We start from the raw sequence: 6,628 nt of genomic DNA on the forward strand, positions 1-6,628 counted from the left end.
CACAGAGACCCACAGACTCACTACACAGAGACCCACAGACTCACCACACAGAGACCCACAGACTCACCACACAGAGACCCACAGACTCACCACACAGAGACCCACAGACTCACCACACAGAGACCCACAGACTCACCACACAGAGACCCACAGACTCACCACACAGAGACCCACAGACTCACCACACAGAGACCCACAGACTCACCACACAGAGACCCACAGACTCACCACACAGAGACCCACAGACTCACCACACAGAGACCCACAGACTCACCACACAGAGACCCACAGACTCACCACACAGAGACCCACAGACTCACCACACAGAGACCCACAGACTCACCACACAGAGACCCACAGACTCACCACACAGAGACCCACAGACTCACCACACAGAGACCCACAGACCCACCACACAGAGACCCACAGACTCACCACACAGAGACCCACAGACTCACCACACAGAGACCCACAGACTCACCACACAGAGACCCACAGACTCACCACACAGAGACCCACAGACTCACCACACAGAGACCCACAGACTCACTACACAGAGACCCACAGACTCCCCACACAGAGACCCACAGACTCACCACACAGAGACCCACAGACTCACCACACAGAGACCCACAGACTCACCACACAGAGACCCACAGACTCACCACACAGAGACCCACAGACTCACCACACAGAGACCCACAGACTCACCACACAGAGACCCACAGACTCACCACACAGAGACCCACAGACTCACCACACAGAGACCCACAGACTCACCACACAGAGACCCACAGACTCACCACACAGAGACCCACAGACTCACCACACAGAGACCCACAGACTCACCACACAGAGACCCACAGACTCACCACACAGAGACCCACAGACTCACCACACAGAGACCCACAGACTCACCACACAGAGACCCACAGACTCACCACACAGAGACCCACAGACCCACCACACAGAGACCCACAGACTCACCACACAGAGACCCACAGACTCACCACACAGAGACCCACAGACTCACCACACAGAGACCCACAGACTCACCACACAGAGACCCACAGACTCACCACACAGAGACCCACAGACTCACCACACAGAGACCCACAGACTCACCACACAGAGACCCACAGACTCACCACACAGAGACCCACAGACTCACTACACAGAGACCCACAGACTCACCACACAGAGACCCACAGACTCACCACACAGAGACCCACAGACTCACCACACAGAGACCCACAGACTCACCACACAGAGACCCACAGACTCACCACACAGAGACCCACAGACTCACCACACAGAGACCCACAGACTCACCACGCAGAGACCCACAGACTCACATAGAGACCTGTAGTCTGTCTGCCTGCCTGTCTGTCTGCCTGCCTGTCTGTCTGTCTGCCTGTCTGTCTGTCTGCCTGCCTGTCTGTCCACCTGTCTGTCCGCCTGTCTGTATGTCCGCCTGTTTGTCCGCCTGTCCGTCTGCCTGTCCGTCTGCCTGTCTGTCTGTCCGCCTGTAAGACAACAAAATAAAATGTCAAAAAGAAGCCCTCCGAGTGAGAGTGCCTCTCTGGCCCATTGGCAGTGCCGCGTGAGATTCCTCGCCGTGACCTCGCCGTGACCCTGGCGACGATGACCACAGAGAGACGGGGGGGGGGGGGTCACAGGGGGCAGTGGGGGGAGGGGGGGGCAGGGGGAGGGGGGGGAAGTGAGAATGAAATCCTTTGACTCATTCAGCCACATTCCTCACCACGCGTGTGTCACTGTGTCTGTGTGAGTGTCACTGTGTATGTGTCACTGTGTCTGTGTGTGTCTGTGTGTGTGTGTCTGTGTGTGTGAGTGTCTGTGTGTGTGAGTGTCTGTGTGTGTGAGTGTCTGTGTGAGTGTCTGTGTGTGTGTGTGTGTCTGTGTGTGTGAGTGTCTGTGTGTGTGAGTGTCTGTGTGTGTGTCTGTGTGTGTGAGTGTCTGTGTGTGTGAGTGTCTGTGTGTGTGTCTGTGTGTGTGTCTGTGTGTGTGAGTGTCTGTGTGTGTGAGTGTCTGTGTGAGTGTCTGTGTGTGTGTCTGTGTGTGTGAGTGTCTGTGTGAGTGTCTGTGTGTGTGTCTGTGTGTGTGAGTGTCTGTGTGTGTGTGACTGTGTGTGTCTGTGTGTGTGTCTGTGTGTGTGTGTGTCTGTGTGAGTGTGTGTGTGTGTCTGTGTGTGTCTGTGTGTGTGTGTGCTTATGACCGGCTCCAATATCTTTTCATCGGCTGCGTAACGCTGTGTGGAAGCTACCTGGTCTGTCGCTCCGCACGAAGCTTCAAGTCTTCTCGGCCACGGACATTCCCTCCCTTCTCTACGCTTGCGAAACGTGGACCCCCCTAGTGGAGCATCTTCGCCGGTTGGAAACATTTAGGCTGGCCTGCCTACGATCCATCCTGGGTTTAACCTGCAGGCTGGATTGTGTGAGGAGCTCACAAATCCTCGAAATATCTGGACAAAGTCCCATCGGTGAGCTTCTTCGGCAGGCAAGGCTGCGTTGGCTGGGTCATGTAGCCCGCATGCCCAGCCACCGCATGCCTCAACAGCTTTTGTTCGGCCGGATCGAGGGGGCTAAACGGGCGCGGCACGGGCTAGAGAAGAGGTGGAGTGATGTGGTACAGGAGGACGTGGAGCTGAGTGGACTTGCCGATGACTGGTACCAGCGGTGTCAAGATCGGCCTCAGTGGAGGAGGCTCGTGAAGGACGCTACTGGGCAGTTGGAGGCAGTCGCCCTCCAACAACAACGGAGGGCGGAGGAGCGACGCTCACAACAACGAGCGGAGCGCCGGGTGGCTAAAGCACAGCAAGTTGGCACAGTAGGGGGCACAGGTGGTGCATCAGCCAGTCATCTCGGTCATCTCGGTCAGTCGACCCGTGGCACCTGCTGGGTCTGCCCCGTGACCTCCTGCCAGCGGGCGTTCGACACTTCACGTGGCCTCAAGGTGCACATGGCCTGGCACAAGCGTCGTGGTGACGTCACCGCCACTTAGTGGCGAATGGCGGTTGTTGTTGTGTCTGTGTGTGTGTGTGTGTCTGTGTGTGTGTGTCTGTGTGTCTGTGTGTGTGTGTCTGTGTGTGTGTGTGAGTGAGTCTGTGTGTGTGTGTGTCTGTGTGTGTGCGTGTGTCTGCGTGTGTCTCTGTGTGTGTGTGACTGTGTGTGTATCTGTGTGTCTGTGTGTGTCTCTGTGTGTGTGTCTGTGTGTGTGTGACTGTGTGTGTCTGTGTGTGTGAGTGTCTGTGTGTGTGTCTGTGTGTGTGTGACTGTGTGTGTGTGTGTCTGTGTGTGTGTGTCTGTGTGTCTGTGTGCATCTCAGTGTGTCTGTGTGTGTGTCTTTGTGTGTCTCTGCGTGAGACTCTGTGTGTCTCTGTGTGTCTCTGTGTCTCTGTGGGTCTCTGTGGGTCTCTGTCTGTCTCTGCGTGAGACTCTGTGTGTCTCTGTATGTCTCTGTGGGTCTCTGTGTGTCTATGCGTGAGTCTCTGTGTGTCTCTGTGTCTCTGTGTGTCTCTGTGTGTCTATGCGTGAGTCTCTGTGTGTCTCTGTGTGTCTCTGTATGTCTCTGTGGGTCTCTGTGTGTCTCTGTGTGTCTATGTGTGTCTCTGTGTGTCTATGCGTGAGTCTCTGTGTGTCTCTGTGTGTCTCTGTGTCTCTGTATGTCTCTGTGGGTCTCTGTGTGTCTCTGTGTGTCTATGCGTGAGTCTCTGTGTGTCTCTGTGTGTCTCTGTGTCTCTGTGTGTCTCTGTGTGTCTCTGTGTGTCTCTGTGTGTCTCTATGTGTCTCTGTGGGTCTCTGTGGGTCTCTGTGGGTCTCTGTCTGTCTCTGTGTGTCTCTGTGTGTCTCTGCGGGTCTCTGTGTGGTGAGTCTGTGTGTCTCTGTGTGTGTCTCTGTGTGTCTCTGTGTGGTGAGTCTGTGTGTCTCTGTGTGTCTGTGTGTGTCTCTGCGTGTCTCTCTGTGTGTGTCTCTGTGTGTCTCTGTGTGTGTCTCTGTGATTCTCTCTGTGTCTCTGTGATTCTCTCTGTGTCTCTGTGATTCTCTCTGTGTCTCTGTGAGTCTATCTGTGTCTCTGTGTGTCTCTGTCTGTCTCTGTGTGTCTCTCTCTGCGTGAGTCTCTCTGTGTCTCTGCGTGCGTCTCTCTCTGTGTGTCTCTGTGTGTCTCTCTCCGTGTGTCTCCGCGTGTCACACTGTGTGTCTCTGTGTCTCTGCGTGTGTCTCCGCGTGTCACACTGTGTGTCTCTGTGTCTCCGTGTGTCTCTGCGTGTGTCTCCGCGTGTGTCTCTGTGTGTCTCTGTGTGTCTCTGTGTCTCTCTGTGGCTCTCTGTGTCTCTGTGTGTCTCTGTGTCTCCGTGTGTCTCTGCGTGTGTCTCCCCGTGTCACACTGTGTGTCTCTGTGTCTCTCTGTGTCTCTCTGTCTCTCTGTGTGTCTCTGTGTCTCCGTGTGTCTCTGCGTGTGTCCCCGCGTGTCACACTGTGTGTCTCTGTGTCTCTCTGTGTCTCTCTGTGTCTCTGTGTGTCTCTGTGTCTCCGTGTGTCTCTGCGTGTGTCTCCGCGTGTCACACTGTGTGTCTCTGTGTCTCTCTGTGTCTCTCTGTCTCTCTGTGTGTCTCTGTGTCTCCGTGTGTCTCTGCGTGTGTCTCCACGTGTCACACTGTGTGTCTCTGTGTCTCTCTGTGTCTCTGTGTGTCTCTGTGTCTCTGTGTGTCTCTGTGTCTCTGTGTGTCTCTGTGTCTCCGTGTGTCTCTGCGTGTGTCTCCGCGTGTCACACTGTGTGTCTCTGTGTCTCTGCGTGTGTCTCCGCGTGTCACACTGTGTGTCTCTGTGTCTCCGTGTGTCTCTGCGTGTGTCTCCGCGTGTCTCTCTGTGTCTCTCTGTGTCTCTGTGTGTCTCCGTGTGTCTCTGCGTGTGTCTCTCTGTGTCTCTCTGTGTCTCTCTGTGTCTCTCTGTGTGTCTCTGTGTCTCCGTGTGTCTCTGCGTGTGTCTCCCCGTGTCACACTGTGTGTCTCTGTGTCTCCGTGTGTCTCTGCGTGTGTCTCCGCGTGTCACACTGTGTGTCTCTGTGTCTCTCTGTGTCTCTCTGTCTCTCTGTGTGTCTCTGTGTCTCCGTGTGTCTCTGCGTGTGTCCCCGCGTGTCACACTGTGTGTCTCTGTGTCTCTCTGTGTCTCTCTGTGTCTCTGTGTGTCTCTGTGTCTCCGTGTGTCTCTGCGTGTGTCTCCGCGTGTCACACTGTGTGTCTCTGTGTCTCTCTGTGTCTCTCTGTCTCTCTGTGTGTCTCTGTGTCTCCGTGTGTCTCTGCGTGTGTCTCCGCGTGTCACACTGTGTGTCTCTGTGTCTCTCTGTGTCTCTGTGTGTCTCTGTGTCTCTGTGTGTCTCTGTGTCTCTGTGTGTCTCTGTGTCTCCGTGTGTCTCTGCGTGTGTCTCCGCGTGTCACACTGTGTGTCTCTGTGTCTCTCTGTGTCTCTCTGTGTGTCTCTGTGTCTCTGTGTGTCTCTGTGTCTCCGTGTGTCTCTGCGTGTGTCTCCGCGTGTCACACTGTGTGTCTCTGTGTCTCTCTGTGTCTCTCTGTGTGTCTCTGTGTCTCTGTGTGTCTCTGTGTCTCCGTGTGTCTCTGCGTGTGTCTCCGCGTGTCACACTGTGTGTCTCTGTGTCTCTCTGTGTCTCTCTGTCTCTCTGTGTGTCTCTGTGTCTCTGTGTCTCCGTGTGTCTCTGCGTGTGTCTCCGCGTGTCACACTGTGTGTCTCTGTGTCTCTCTGTGTCTCTCTGTCTCTCTGTGTGTCTCTGTGTCTCCGTGTGTCTCTGCGTGTGTCTCCGCGTGTCACACTGTGTGTCTCTGTGTCTCTCTGTGTCTCTGTGTGTCTCTGTGTCTCTGTGTGTCTCTGTGTCTCCGTGTGTCTCTGCGTGTGTCTCCGCGTGTCACACTGTGTGTCTCTTTGTCTCTCTGTGTCTCTGTGTGTCTCTGTCTCTCTGTGTGTCTTTGTGTCTCCGTGTGTCTCTGCGTGTGTCTCCGCGTGTCACACTGTGTGTCTCTGTGTCTCTCTGTGTCTCTGTGTGTCTCTGTGTCTCTGTGTGTCTCTGTGTCTCTGTGTGTCTCTGTGTCTCCGTGTGTCTCTGCGTGTGTCTCCGCGTGTCACACTGTGTGTCTCTGTGTCTCTCTGTGTCTCTCTGTGTGTCTCTGTGTCTCTGTGTGTCTCTGTGTCTCCGTGTGTCTCTGCGTGTGTCTCCGCGTGTCACACTGTGTGTCTCTGTGTCTCTCTGTGTCTCTCTGTCTCTCTGTGTGTCTCTGTGTCTCCGTGTGTCTCCGCGTGTGTCTCCGCGTGTCACACTGTGTGTCTCTGTGTCTCTCTGTGTCTCTCTGTCTCTCTGTGTGTCTCTGTGTCTCCGTGTGTCTCTGCGTGTGTCTCCGCGTGTCACACTGTGTGTCTCTGTGTCTCTCTGTGTCTCTGTGTCTCTCTGTGTCTCTGTGTGTCTCTGTGTCTCCGTGTGTCTCTGCGTGTGTCTCCGCGTGTCACACTGTGTGTCTCTGTGTCTCTCTGTGTCTCTCTGTGTGTCTCTGTGTCTCTGTGTGTCTCTGTGTCTCCGTGTGTCTCTGCGTGTGTCTCCGCGT

General features: G+C 55.0%; 1 protein-coding gene across 1 annotated transcript in view; it reads left to right on the forward strand.

Annotated features, from left to right (window-relative positions):
• RMND1 (required for meiotic nuclear division 1 homolog) overlaps positions 1-154 on the forward strand; it is a 25,469-nt gene extending 25,315 nt beyond the window's left edge. Inside the window, exon 9 of the mRNA XM_078885757.1 lies at positions 1-154. This exon is cut by the window's left edge and continues 378 nt beyond it. The gene's annotated coding sequence lies outside the window, so the exon portion shown is untranslated.
• The last annotated feature ends 6,474 nt before the right edge of the window (positions 155-6,628 follow it).

The sequence above is a fragment of the Lampetra fluviatilis genome, unplaced genomic scaffold (genome assembly GCF_964198595.1).
Source record: "Lampetra fluviatilis unplaced genomic scaffold, kcLamFluv1.1 SCAFFOLD_345, whole genome shotgun sequence".
Classification (NCBI taxonomy): domain Eukaryota; kingdom Metazoa; phylum Chordata; class Hyperoartia; order Petromyzontiformes; family Petromyzontidae; genus Lampetra; species Lampetra fluviatilis.